This window comes from Neofelis nebulosa, chromosome 3, assembly GCF_028018385.1.
Source record: "Neofelis nebulosa isolate mNeoNeb1 chromosome 3, mNeoNeb1.pri, whole genome shotgun sequence".
Lineage (NCBI taxonomy): Eukaryota > Metazoa > Chordata > Mammalia > Carnivora > Felidae > Neofelis > Neofelis nebulosa.
This window is the reverse complement of record NC_080784.1, coordinates 39383198-39397180: the sequence shown is the minus strand read 5'-3', so window position 1 is coordinate 39397180 and position 13983 is coordinate 39383198. Positions and strand designations below refer to the sequence as shown.

At 41.9% G+C, this 13983-nt stretch overlaps 1 long non-coding RNA gene across 1 annotated transcript in view; it reads left to right on the top strand.

The window, feature by feature from the left end:
* The window catches only part of LOC131506644 (uncharacterized), a 31349-nt gene that overhangs the window by 14901 nt on the left and 2465 nt on the right, over nt 1–13983 (top strand). Inside the window, exons 3-4 of the long non-coding RNA XR_009259076.1 lie at nt 1921–2007; nt 10036–10097. This is a non-coding gene — a long non-coding RNA (uncharacterized LOC131506644). The remainder of the gene's footprint in view (nt 1–1920; nt 2008–10035; nt 10098–13983) is intronic.

Genomic DNA, 13983 nt, shown 5'->3' with positions numbered 1-13983 from the left:
CTGTTTCCCAACAAAATATCACCTGCCCTTACCCACAAGCAATCCTCCTGTGATTAACACAATCAAGTGCCCAATACCTCCTGTTCCCAAGGTAGATCTGGAAGATACCCAAGGGGGCACCTGTTCCTAAAGCTATTCCAAACTTATGGGAACTTGGCATGACTCCACAATTAAAATTGGAGAAAACTGCTGCCAGACTCTGGCACTAAAAGTCTCCCAGTGAACACACGTCTAGGATAAGTGTAAGAGAATTGAAAAGGATACACTGAGACCTAGAGTTCATCATCTCATGTGAGAGCAGAATGAAGCTCTAGATAATGTTACAGGCACAATTCCCTGGGCAAGCTTGGTATCGAAGGAGTAAGAAAGACCTGTGGCCTGCCTGAAGAGAAGTGGAACATCTGCTAGCTATACCAGAGAATTATGGAAGCAAAAATCATGCACCCCAACCAACTTCAAGAAGGTCTGGAATGTGTCAAGCTATCTCCAGCTTTCAAGCACTGCCTTTCTGTGGACAGATACCATTGTGAGTCACAAGCTAGGTTCTTGCTCCTGGCAAGTCTGCAGATTCGGGTTTGGTATTTCGGTCCTTGAGTATTTTTGTGCCCTAAGCTGCTCGGTGAATGGACTCGACATGCATGAACCCCAAGGGTCTCAGGAGGTCAGTAGTTCAGGCTTCCCTGAAAGGAATGGACAGAGAGCAAGAAAATGGTCCTATGCCAACAGAACCCTGCCAAAAACAGAGTTTTCGTGGCAGAAGGTCAATCTTTACTTTTTGATAGCATAAATTAACTGCTATGTGATGACACATGGTGTGAATACAGGCTCCCCAGGAATTACTGGGCACTGAGGACAGCCCTGTAGCTGCTGAATTTGACCCTAGGCCCTTGCTCCAGAAAGCATATAAGACCCTTCCCAACATCATCCGCCCCTGTGCACATGCAAACCTCTTCTGCTGACCACATTCAAAGCCCCTGTGCCTCTTTTGGTTAAGGCTTGTCTTGCATAAGTGTTCCATGGACTCCCATTGCCCAGCCTATTCCAGGTTACTGGGAACTAGTCACAACTCTATGATTAAAATCAGAAAATGTTCCCCGATTATATCTGTCAATGTCTCCTAATGCAATCTTCATTAATGTAAGAGCAAGGGAACCTGAAGGGAGGCACCGAGGGCCAAATGTCTTCATCTCAGAGGAAAATGGTAGAAACTTCACATGAGGGCACTAGCACTTTTCCCGAGGCAAGGTTGGTGTCATATCGCCAACATAAGTGGGCCACATCTAAGGAGAACATCCTTGAGCTAAACTTAGGGGCCCTGTGTGCAAAAGGGCTGTCACTCTTTTCCATTCCCTTCCTTCAGTGATATAACAGTGGTGGTTTGGAGGCTCTTGTCTGGCTCCTGACTCATATCCACGTCTGTGGAAATAAGTTCTGGTGTTTTAGTTACTGTTTACTTTTTCTATCCTTACCTCTCCAAGTATAGACTTTGCATGGGCAAACCATTAGAGTCTCAGAATGAAGTATGTTCAGGCATTCCAGGAGGTGGTGAGAGCAGGGAGTGACCATCTGGGCCAACACAGTCCTGCTAAGCACTGAGTTCTCAGCAACAGAACAACCTTTCTTCCCCAACATCAACAACTAATATCTATGTGTCAGGACACCACTAGAGTGGGAACTTGACTAGTTTCTTGTCACTGTCTGAAGGAACACCAGTCTCTGCTGACTCTAACCCCTAATCTCAGTCTTTTTTTGCCCCTGAAGTGAGGTGGGCTCTTTCCAGCACCACCTGCATCGAAGTGGACTTGGTTTTATATTCTGTACTCTATTTCACATCTAACCTGATTGTTTTGCAGCATGGTATCTTTCTTTGGATTGCATTAAACACACAGTGACACATCACTCTTTGTTTTATGTCTTCAGCTATTTATACAATAATATAACATTGGACTAAAGTGGGAAGCCTTCTGGAGGTTGAGCTTTGAGTCATTCTGTGTGATCTCCAAACAGGTAACTGATATCTGACACAAGTATAGAAATACCTAAACTCACGTGAAAGGCATTCTGTCATTTGTGGTTGTTGAATTCTGTCAAATTCTACTATCACATGGGAATAGTGAGTTTGAATATTTTGAAACACTTCTGATTAGAAAATGTAAAGAACCACTGAAGTTTCATGATATCACATTCTTCTCCCATTTTTTCTTAATGCATTCTAAATATTTGAGTAGCAAACAGTTGATTTTATATTACTGATGAACTGTAAGTATAAAGACAAAATAAAAACAAGCGTACTTGGAATACATAAGTTGATCACTGTAAATCATTAGGCTTTTGTTTTTGTTTTTGTTTTTGTTTTTTTGTGTGTGTGCTCTTTGGAATATGTCCCGCAATGAAGCCTCCAGCTTTGCTTTTCTTTTTCCGGATTAATTTGGCTATTCAGGCTCTTCTGTGATTCCATGCAAATTTTGGGATTGTTTGTTGTACCTGTGTGAAAGATGCTGGTGGTACTTTGATAAGGATTGCATTAACTCTGTAGATTGCTTTGGGTGTAAGAGATATTTTAACGTTTCCACTTCCAAACCATGAGCATGGAATTTTTTCTCATTTCTTTGTATCTTCTATTTCCTTCATAAGTTTTCAGAGTGCATATCTTATACCTCTTTGGTCAGGTTGATTTCTAAGTATCTTACAAAGTATCTTTGGTGAAATTGTCAGTGAGATTGATTCAGTGATTTCTTTTTCTGGGTGGGTGGGGTATGGGATAGATGGGTGATGGGTATTGAGGTGGGCACTTGTTATCATGAGCACTGGGTGTTGCCTGTTCGAGGTGAATCACTTAATTCTAATCCTGAAACCAATATTGCATGCTAACTATGTTAATGAATGAGAATTAAATAAAAATTTGGCATACATCCGGAAAAAAATGAGCAGATTATTTTATCTTGCTATTTGTACACTCCCATTTTGACCCTTCTATCCTGACTCAGAATTTTATCTTGGAGAATTTAACTCCTGCACACAATTTTGTTTTGGTATTGTGCTTAATAAACATGAAAATCAGACATACATGAACATAGGATGCCTTGGGATAAAGTGTTTTCAGGGAAAAAATAACAAAACACTTCAAATCCTTGATCAATTTAAAAAAGTGTAGCTCAACATACCAGTTCTAGTTTATATGAATTTATTTCATAATGAATGATTTTTCTTCAGGACCAATTAATTGTTATGTAAATGATTGGATGTTCTAGCTCCACCATAATGCATTAAGTATAGATTTTGCCTTTTTAAATTAAAAAAAAAAAAGGAAATTATATCCTGACATGTTAGAGCAGGGAGATCAATGATATGTGATCTCCAATGGTGGGCAAGCCATAATCAGCCACATCTGGGGATCATTTATATGAAGAAGAAATATATCTGTAGTCTGTTTGTGTCACTGTTACTTTGACATCTACTGCAGGTGCCCAAACCTCACCCTTAAGCAAAGCAAGAACTTTGACACTGGAGCACTGTGTCACTTTGGAAAGGATCTGTGTCCTTCTGAAGGACAGATTTCTGTATGCCTAGCAGCAGAGGCAGGTGTAGAAGTAGGCTCTATGATTCTGAGATATAGTGCTTCTGCTTGGTTGATATCTAGGCCTTCTCTTCTGGGAAATGTATGTGGTAGTGTGGTGGGTGGTTGCTCAAGACCCACTTTTTGAGTGGAGACTTTGCTGCATTACCATGCCTCTTAAAACAGGGAGCACATTCATGCACTGTTGTGTTAGTGCTGGACATAAACCTGATTTTTCCTCCAAATTTTGGCCCCAAACGTTTGCCTGTTTTATGCAGGTTTTTAGGCACACAGGGACACTTAGTGTACAGTTGTGGCTGAACACTCCCCACCTGACACCCTATGCAGTGTTAAGGGAAGCTGACATCCCATCTTCTAGAGAACTGGCTTTTGTAGTTCTCTATGCAAGCTCTCATTGTACCGTAGAGTGACTGATCTGATCAAGGGACTAGGACTGGCCCAGGTCACAGGAGGTGGGAAGAGTCCAGAGGATAAGACTGGGCTCTGCCTTTTTAGGCCATGGCTCAAATCCCTCCCATCAGGTTTGCTTTAGAAATGAGAGAGTCTAATGTTCTGGGAGGAATTGTGCCCACTTGCTCTTCATGTATGGTCATTTTACCATCCAGTCCCCACATGTGCACTGGCACACACATATTGATGGTGCGTTCAAGAAAAATCAGACCTGGGTAAGTGACAAGAGAGAAAGAAGAAAGAAGATAGAGTTCTGCCATGAGGCTGCAGCATCCATTTTCTTAGCTGTGTGCTCAAAGGCCCAAACATGGTCAAGGAATTCCTGAAATTGGTAGGTTTCTGCTGGACACAGGGTCATCCTTAGCCCACCTCCAGAGGAAAGGACTAGGGTAGTGCTGTGTAACTCTGTGGTCATCTGGAATTATGATGAGCTAACTCCCCATAGGGTATACAATAAGTACAGAAGAAAAGGCTTCCATGTTCTCCTGTAGTGTGTTGTGTTATCAGTGGGTTTCTCCAGGGTTCCATGTAATCGGAATGGGTCAATTGGTCTTGGTTCTCCATCAATGGATGTCTGTGTTCTAATTTACTAGATAAATGCTTTATACTTGCTAGAAGCCTTTGAGAGCCAAGAGAAGCTTGGAGACTTGGGTTGGTGAAGACTTGGGATAGGGAAGGACATGTCAGAACACTTTACACTGAGTCTACAGTTCAAGCACAATAGCAGTCCTTTTTGGGCCACCAGGGTTTCCATTTGGAAATATGGGGCTCATTGTCCTGGTGACATGAGGATGCCTCATAAGTAAATAGTATACACTGGGGATGGACAGAGAAAAAGGAATGGCAGAAGACTGAGATCTCTTGCACAACCCAGGTGCCTGTAGATCCTGAGCTTTATCCTGGAACCTTAAAGGGTCACTTCCTTCATGTCAGCCACATAAAGATGCTGAGTTTTTGGGGGGTTTCATTCCTGTGGCTCCAGTGTTAGTGCTAGACATCAGAGAACAGGCAGAATCCTGTGTCAGTGGTGCTTTCTTCTCCTCCTCCTTCTCCTCTTCCTCCTCCTCCTCTCCCTCCCACTCCCCTTCTTCTCCTCCTTTTTCTTCTTTTCTTCTTTCTCTTCTTTTCTTCCCCTTCTCGTCCTCCTCCTCCTTCTTCCTCTTCTTCTTTTCCTGACTGACACATTAATTATTTAGTAGCATGGTATTTAACCTCCATGTATCTATGGTTTTTGCAGATGTTTTCTTGTGGTTGACTTTCAGTTTCATAGTGCTGTTGTCAGAAAAGGTGCATGGAATGACTTCAGCCTTTTTGTATTTGTGAAGGTCCATTTTACGACCTAACATGGGATATGTTCTGAGAATGTTTCATGTGCACTTGTAAAGAATATGTATTCTGCTGTTTTAGGATGGAATGATCTCAATATATCCGTTAAGTCCATCTGGTCATTCGTTAATATTCCGTTAAGTCCATAGGTCATTCAAAGCCATGTTTCCTTGTTTATTTTCTATTTAGATGGTCTGTCCATTGTTGTAAGTGGGTGTTAAAGTCCCCTACTAGTATTGTTATCAATTAGTTCCTTCTTTCATTAGTAAGTGTTTAACGAATTTGGGTTGTCCTAAGTTGGGTCAATATATATTTACAAGTGTTGTATCTTCTTGTTGGATTGTTCCCTTTATTGTGATATAGTGAACTTTTTTTCTATTGTTACAGTCTTCGTTTTAAAGTCTATTTTGACTGATATAAGATTGCTATTCCAGCCTTCTTTTGATAACCATTTGCATGAAAAATGCTACCCCATCCTCTCATTTTCAATCTGTAGGTGACTTTAGGTCTAAAATGGGTCTCTTGTAGGCAGCATGTGGGTGGGTCTTGTCTTTTAATCCATTCTGCCTCCCTATGGTTTTAATGAATTAATTTAGCCCCTTTACACTCAAAGTCATTATTGATGGATACCATTTTATTACTTGTCTTGTGATTTTTTTTGAAGATTTTCTCTGATCATTTTCATGACATTATCTCTTTCATGTTTTCCTGATTCTCTTTAGTGATACGTTTGGATTCTGTTATGTTAATTCTTTGTGCATTATAGTGGTTTTTGATATTTGGCAACCTTTAGGTTTGTATATAACCTCTACTATATATAGCTGTATACAAAGTTGATCATAATTTGACTGGACCCCCTGTTTTCTCCTTTCCTCCACACGTTAGAGGTATATGGTATATGTTTTCTGTCCTTTTCTGTAAATTCTTTGAATGGTTTCTGTACAGAAAAATTCATTTCATTGCATTGTATTTTCTACTTTTATACTGACACTTTTCATCTGTCAATTCCACTGAAAGAGTTCCTTTTAATATTTCTTGATATTCTGGTTTAGTCATCATGATCTGTTTAGTTTTTGGTAGTCTGAGAAACTCTCCTCATATTCTGAATGATACCAATGCTGTAGAGAGTATTCTTGACTACAGAACCTGACCCTAAGGCTGACCCTCACACTAACAAGTTCTCTCAACTGAGCCCTCCAAGTAGGCCTTTACCATTTTTCATGCACTAACCCTAAGCCAAACCATGGCTCTGGCCCTAATAGGGCTTGAATGGTAGCTCTGAAGAAACTATTTGTGACACATGACTGATGCCAGATGACTCGACCAGGGACAAAAAAGCTAATGATGCCATTTTCAATGACCAAGAGGCAGCCAAAGAGTAGGATTCTGAGCAAAATCCTAACCCTTGACCACACAAACTGCCTAGGCCTTGCATCTTGAACCAAACAGTCACAAATCCTGACAGCTCAGCACTGTGAGCTGTCCTCAGCTCAGTACTCTGTGGGGAGTTGTTCACTGCTGGTGGATGGACCACTACCACCTTCCAGGCCCTATGCCTAACCCTAAATATGACTCTGTTCCTACAAAGGCCTGGATCCCAGGTCTGACCAAAAAAGGAATTTGGGAAACAGGACTAACTCCAGATAACTCAAACAGGAATGGAGAAGGAAGTTCTGCTGTTTGCAATGACCAGGATGAAGCTCGAATGTAGGATTGTGAGCCAACACCTAAGACTAACCCTCACCATCACCCTAGTCCTGAACATTATCCATAAGCCTGAACCTCACCCTAACACTTGCCCTCCCATCAGAACTTTGGGGAGTGCTACACACCAGTGCTGGACAGGCAACTACCATCTCCTGGTGCCTAAAGCTAACTGTAGCCATGGCCCTGGCTCTTTACAAGCCTGAATCTCAGGTTGGTGGTAACAACAGAAATGAGACATATGACTGATGCAAGGTTATTCAGTCCCAAGCAGAGAAAAAAAATCATACCTTTTGCAACAACCAGGATGGAACAAGAAAGTTTGATTCTGAGAGAGAATCTTACCCTATCTCATACCATCATCATAGCCCCTGAACATGACCCTCCCCCTAAAACTCACCCTTCACCTCGGCCCTCCAGGGAAGGCTCTGCACTGCTGGTGAATAATCTCTTATCATCTAATAGATTCTAACCCTAACCCTAGCAATGGCTCTGGCCCTACCTGGTTCCAGAGTACAGATCTTTGGAAACCACAATTTGGGGACACAGAACTAATGTGAGTTTACTTGGCCATGTATGTACTAGAAGGAATCATTGCCATTTCCAATGACCGGATCAAGTGACAGTAGGATTCAGAGTGAAACCTTAACCATAATCCACACCAACACCTTAGCCTCTGAATATAAACCTGAAGACTGACCTTCACTCTGGCCATCACCCTCTACTCAGTCCTCCAGGTAGGGCTTCTCCCTGCCAGCAGATAGGCTCCTACCATTTCCTGGGCCCTAACCCTAACTCTAGCATTGTCACTGGTTCTAACTTGGCCAAAATCCTATGTCTGGGGAAAAAACCAATTTGGAATACATGACCACTGCAATATTATTCAACCAGGAACACAGAAGGAATCCATGCTCTTGGCCATGACTGGGATGGAGCAAAAGAGTAGGATTCAGACAGATAATCTAACCAGACCACATAACATCAGCCCAGCCCCTGCACCCTGGGCTGTACCTAGGCTGATCCTCACCCTAACCCTCATCCTCAAAGATGAGGGCATTGTGCCTTGCTGGAGGATAAGGACCTATTGTCTCCTGGGCCTTAACGCTAACCTTTCCTATGGATGTGGTCGTCCCAAGCCCACATTTCAAGTCTCAAGAAACAATGGATTTGGGACACAAGACTGAAGTTGATGCATGCAGGGACACAGTGACAAACTGCCATTGGGCATGAGGATGGAACTAGAAAGTATGATTTTGTGTGAAAACCTGACCTTAAGTCACACAATCCACCTAACTCATGAGGCCAAAAACTAAGCCTCACCCTTACCTTAGTGTTACCATCACCCGTGCTCTCTGTAATGGGCTTGGCACTGCTGGTGGATAGGCCCCTACTATCTTCTGGGTCCCAACACTAACTCTAGCCATAGGTCCATCTCAACCCAAGCCTGAATCACAAGATGACAGAAACAGTGGATTTAGGACAAATAACTGACTCAAGGTGGCTCAATCAGACGCATAAGAAGAAATGGTGCTGGTTGCAAAGATCAGACCTGAAGCAGAACCTAAGGCTGACCCTCACACTGACACTTAACATCAACTGAGCCCTGTCTGTACATCTTCACACTTTCAGAAGATAAGCCTTTACCATTTTCCTTGTCCTAACCATAACCCTAGCCACGGTCCTAAATGGGCCTGAATGCTAGATCTGAGGAAACAATGGATTTGGAACACATGACTGACTCAAGTTGCTCACCCAAGTCCATAAGAGGAAATGGTGCCATTTTCAAAGACCACGATGGAGCCAGAGTGTATGATTCTGTGTGAAGACCTTATCGTAGGCCACATAATCAGCCTAGCCCTTTACCCCAAACCAAACCCTGATGGACACTCAGGCTAAATTGAGCCCTCTGTGTAGGTCTTTGCACTGCCAGCAGATAGACCTTTGTAATTTTTCACAGCCTAACCCTAATCCTAGTCATTCGGCTGGCCCTATTTGAGCCTGAGTGCTAGTTCGAAGGATACAACTGGATTTTGACACATGAATGATGCAAGATGACTTGGCTAGGAACAAAGATGGATGCATTATCACTTGTAAGGACCAGGATGCAAGGACTGGCATGCAGCCTTGAGAGCAGGATTCTAATCAAAATCCTAACTCTAGACCACAAAATCAGCCTAGCCCTTGAATTGAGACCAAAGCTTGTCACAAATCCTGATTTTGCCCTCAATCCAGCCCTAGAGGGAGGGTTATGCATTGCTGAAAAATTTACCCCTACAAACTGCCAGGCCCTAACCCTAACCCTAGTCATGACTATTCCTACTCAGACCCGGATCTCAGGTCAGACCAAACAAGGAATTTGGGACACAAGACTGATGATACAAGTTTACTTAGGAATAGAGAAGGATGTTGTGCTGTTTGCAACAACTGGGATGGAGCTGGAGTGAAGGATTGTGGGCAAATACCCAACTTTAACCCTCACCATCACCTTAGAGGCCTAGGAACACAATCCATAAGCCTCACCCTCACCTAACACTCGCCCTCAACTCAACCCTTCGGGGAGTGCTCTGCACTACTGGCAAAGAGGTCACTACCATCTCCTGGTCCCTAATGCTAACATTTACAAACTAGTTTCTTCCTAGGTGTCATTCAGAGTGAGTATCTCAGAGAAATATACATTCCTTTAAGTTGGGAAATCTGGCCAAGTCCTGATGTCTCTGGCATTATTGGGACACAGGACCCATCATTATTTACCTTTGAGAAGTATGCTGACAATGGGAGGCATAGGGTCTTCGAAAATGTCCAGCAGAGTGTCCATGTGCAGGCAATGCCAGGGCTTAGGAGGGATCTGGCCTTACTTCTGGATGAAGGAGAAACTATATTAGACATCTCATTCCCAACTTTATCCTAATCTCCTCTGTAATGTAGAAGCTTGCCCTTCCTTATAACCCTTCCCACCCATTTTCTGTTTTCATAACTAGGTCATGGGTCACAACCAGGTGGAACCGGTCTGTCAGCCACACAGCTGCATCTAGGATTTGTGGTAAACTACCACTCTGACCCTGTGCTATGTGAGAGCAATCAGTTCCTTCATCTCAAAGAAGAATGACCCTCCTGTCCATGAGCACCTGTTGCTTGTCTGGCAATGGTAATCCCCATGGTGGGTGGCCAGCTTGCCTCCCTCCCTGGCTGACTGAAATGTCTTTATCCTATAAGGCAGGTGGATCAGGCATGAACAAACTTCAGGAAAATTCAGCCCAAAAAAGCCCTTACAAGGAATACTGCACCATGACTTGGTGACAATACCTAAAGTACCAACAGGACCCCTGACCTGCTATCACTGAATTACTTCCCTTTCTATGTCCTGATGGGTAGGGGATACAAACGAGCCAAGGTCCGGAGCCTTCCTTCTCTTAAAGAAAAGTGCAAGCCTTTTGCCACATGGGCACCAGGTGTAAGTAATGAATGCTTCTCTTTGCCCCTGCCCGCCAGTGTTTCTTACTATAGACAACCGCTAGCCTCTCAGGAGTTGGTGCTAGGCATGACCTTCTCAGCTTCATCTTGCTCTCCTTTGTAATGAAACACTTTGGCCCTTTGCCTATTTATTTCCATCCTTTTGCTCCTTTCTTCAAACTAACATCTCTCTGGAGTCCATTCAGATTCAGTGTCTCAGAGCAATATCTTCCAATTTATACTGGGACCTCTGGCTGAGTGCTGGTGACTCAGGCATAGATTGGCAGCAGGACCTCTTGTAACTTCCTATGAGAACTCTGTTCACAATGAGAGGTGTAGGGTATATGAAGGTGCCAAGATGGATATGGATAGATGTGGGTAGGTACTCATGAAAGTTTGGAAAGGGTCTGGCCTTACACATGGAGCAAGGAGAAATGAAGGTAGATAAACGTGGCTAGCATAACTCATTACCATCAGTAATGTAGAGACTTGGCATCCCTTGTAGCCATTCCCACCAATTTGCAATTTTCTAAGTCTTGGGTCATATTCAGGGAAAACTGGGCCATCACTCACTTCACACAAGCAGAACCCAAATATCGGTGCTAAACTGCCACTGTGGTCCATTGTTATGTGAGAGCAAACACTAACTTCAAATCAAGGGAAGGATGGCCTTCTTTCACTGAGTGCTTTGCGCTTGGCCAGCTCTGCTTAAATGCAGTAAAGGGAACACATGCCTTCATTCTGTATCAAACATGATTCCCATATGCACACTATTCTCCAGACCTGGTGAACACAGAAAAGGCCTTTTGAAGAACTACTGTATCAGGTCCAGGTTCCAAACACTTGATAACCAGCTGGGAGCAGGACACCCTTGCCTCTATATCAATGGTGCATTTATTTCCTGATGGGAGAGACAGGAAAAATTGCCAAATACAGCTTTTCCTGTTTGTTAATGAAAATACGGAACTCCTGAAAATTTTCACTCTCATGTACAGCCAATAAAGGTTTCCTTTTCCACCAGCTCTCAGGCTTTCTTTTCTGCCCAGACAGCCAGCCTGCCAGGAGACAGAAGTAGGCACTGAATTCTAACTTTAGCCCATTGTCTTCTGTAATGAACAGCTTTTGTCTTCCAGGTGCCTATTTGCATTTTATAGCTCTATTTTTCAAACTAGGTTCTACCCTGGAGCCATTCAGAGCAAGAGCCTCAGAAGAATGCACTTTGTTTAAACTAGAACATTGCAAGGTTTTTATTAAGAAAGGATGTTGAATTTTGTCACATGCTTTTTCTGCATAGACAGGATCATATGGTTCTTTTCTTTTATTAATATGATATATCACATTGATTTCCAAGTGTTGAACCAGCCCTGCAGCCCAGGAATGAATCCCACTTGATCATGGTGAATAATTCTTTGTATGTGCTGTTGAATATGATTTGCTAGTATCTTACTAAGAATTTTTGCATCCACATTCATCAGGGATATTGGCCTGTAGTTATCTTTTTTTACTGGGTCTCTGTCCGGTTTGAGAATCAAAGTCATGCTGGCTTCATAGAATGAGTATGGAAGTTTTCTTTCCCTTTCTATGTTTTGGAACAGCTTGAGAAAAGTATTAAATGTCTGGTAGAATTCCCTAGGGAAGCAGTATGGTCCTGGACTCTTATTTGTTGGAGATTTTTGATAACTGATTCCATTTCTTCACTGGTTATGGGTCTGTTCAAGTTTGCTATTTCTTCCTGTTTGAGTTTTGGAAGTGTATGGGTGCTTAGGAATTTGTCGATTTCTTCCAGGTTGTCCAGTTTGTTGGCGTATAATTTTTCATAGTATTCCCTGATTATCACTTGTATTTCTGAGGCACTGGTTGTAATAATTCCATTTTCATTCATGATTTTATCTATTTTGGTCATCTCCTTTTTGAGAAGACTGGCTAGAGGTTTATCAATTTTGTTTATTTTTTCAAAAAAACAACTCTTGGTTTCATTGATCTGCTCCAGTTTTTTTAGATTCTGTATGGTTTATTTCTGCTCTGGTCTTTATTATTTCTCTTCTTCTGCTGGGTTTGGGGTGTATGCTGTTCTGCTTATATTTCCTTTAGGTGTGCTGTTAGATTTTGTATTTAGGATTTTTCTTGTTTCTTGAGATAAGCCTAGATTGCAATGTATTTTCCTCTCAGGACGGCCTTTGCTGCATCCCAAAGCATTTGGATTGTTGTATTTTCATTTTAATTTGTTTCCATATATTTTTTTAATTTCTTCTCTAATTTCCTGGTTGACCCATTCATTCTTTAGTAGGGTGTTCTTTAACCTCCATGCCTTTGGAGGTTTTCCAGACTTTTCCTATGGTTGATTTCAAGCTTCATAGCATTGTCGTCTGAAAGTGTGCATGGTATGATCTCAATTCTTTTATATTTATTAAGGGCTGTTTTGTGACCCAGTATGTGATCTATCTTGGAGAATGTTCCGTGTGCACTCGAGATGAAAGTATATTCTGTTTGGGATGCAGAGTTCTAAATATATCTGTCAAGTCCATCTGATCCAATGTATCATTCAGGGCCCTTGTTTCTTTACTGATTCTGTTAGATGATGTGTCCACTGTTGTAAGTGGAGTATTAAGGTCCCCTGAAATTACCACATTCTTATCAATAAGGTTGCTTACGTTTGTGATTGTTTTATATAATTGGGGACACCCATAATTGGCGCCTAGACATTTATAATTATTAGCTCTTCCTGAGGGATAGACCCTGTAATTATTATATAATGCCCTTCTTCATCTCGTGTTACAGACTAATTTAAAGTCTAGTTTGTCTGATATAAGTAGGGCTACTCCAGTTTTCTTTTGAGTTCCAGTAACACGACAGATAGTTCTCCATCCCCTCTTTCAATCTGAAGGTGTCCTCAGGTCTAAAATGAGTCTCTTGTAGACAGCAAATAGATAGGTCTTGTTTTTTTATCCATTCTGATACCCTATGTCTTTTGGTTGGAGCATATAGTCCATTTACATTCGGTGTTATTATTGAAAGATATGGGTTTAGAGTTATTGTGATGTCTGTAGATTTCATGCTTGTAGTGATATCTCTGTTAATTTGTAGTCTTTGCAACATTTAACTCACAGAATCCCCCTTAGGATCTCTTGTAGAGCTGGTTTAGTGGTGATGAATTACTTCAGTTTTTGTGTTTGGGTAAATCTTTATCTCTCCTTCCATTCTGAATGTTAGACTTGCTGGATGAAGGATTCCTGGCTGCATATTTTTTTTTCGGTTCATCACAATGAAGATTTCCTGCCATTCCTTTCTGGCCTGCCAAGTTTCAGTATATAGGTCTGCTACTACTTTTATGTGTCTGCCTTTGTAAGTTAGAGTCTGTTTATCCCTAGCTGCTTTCAGAATTTTCTCTTTATCCTTGTATTTTATCAGTTTCACTATGATATGTTGTGGAGATTGATTCAAGTTATGTCTGAAGGGAGTTTTCTGTGTCTCTTGGA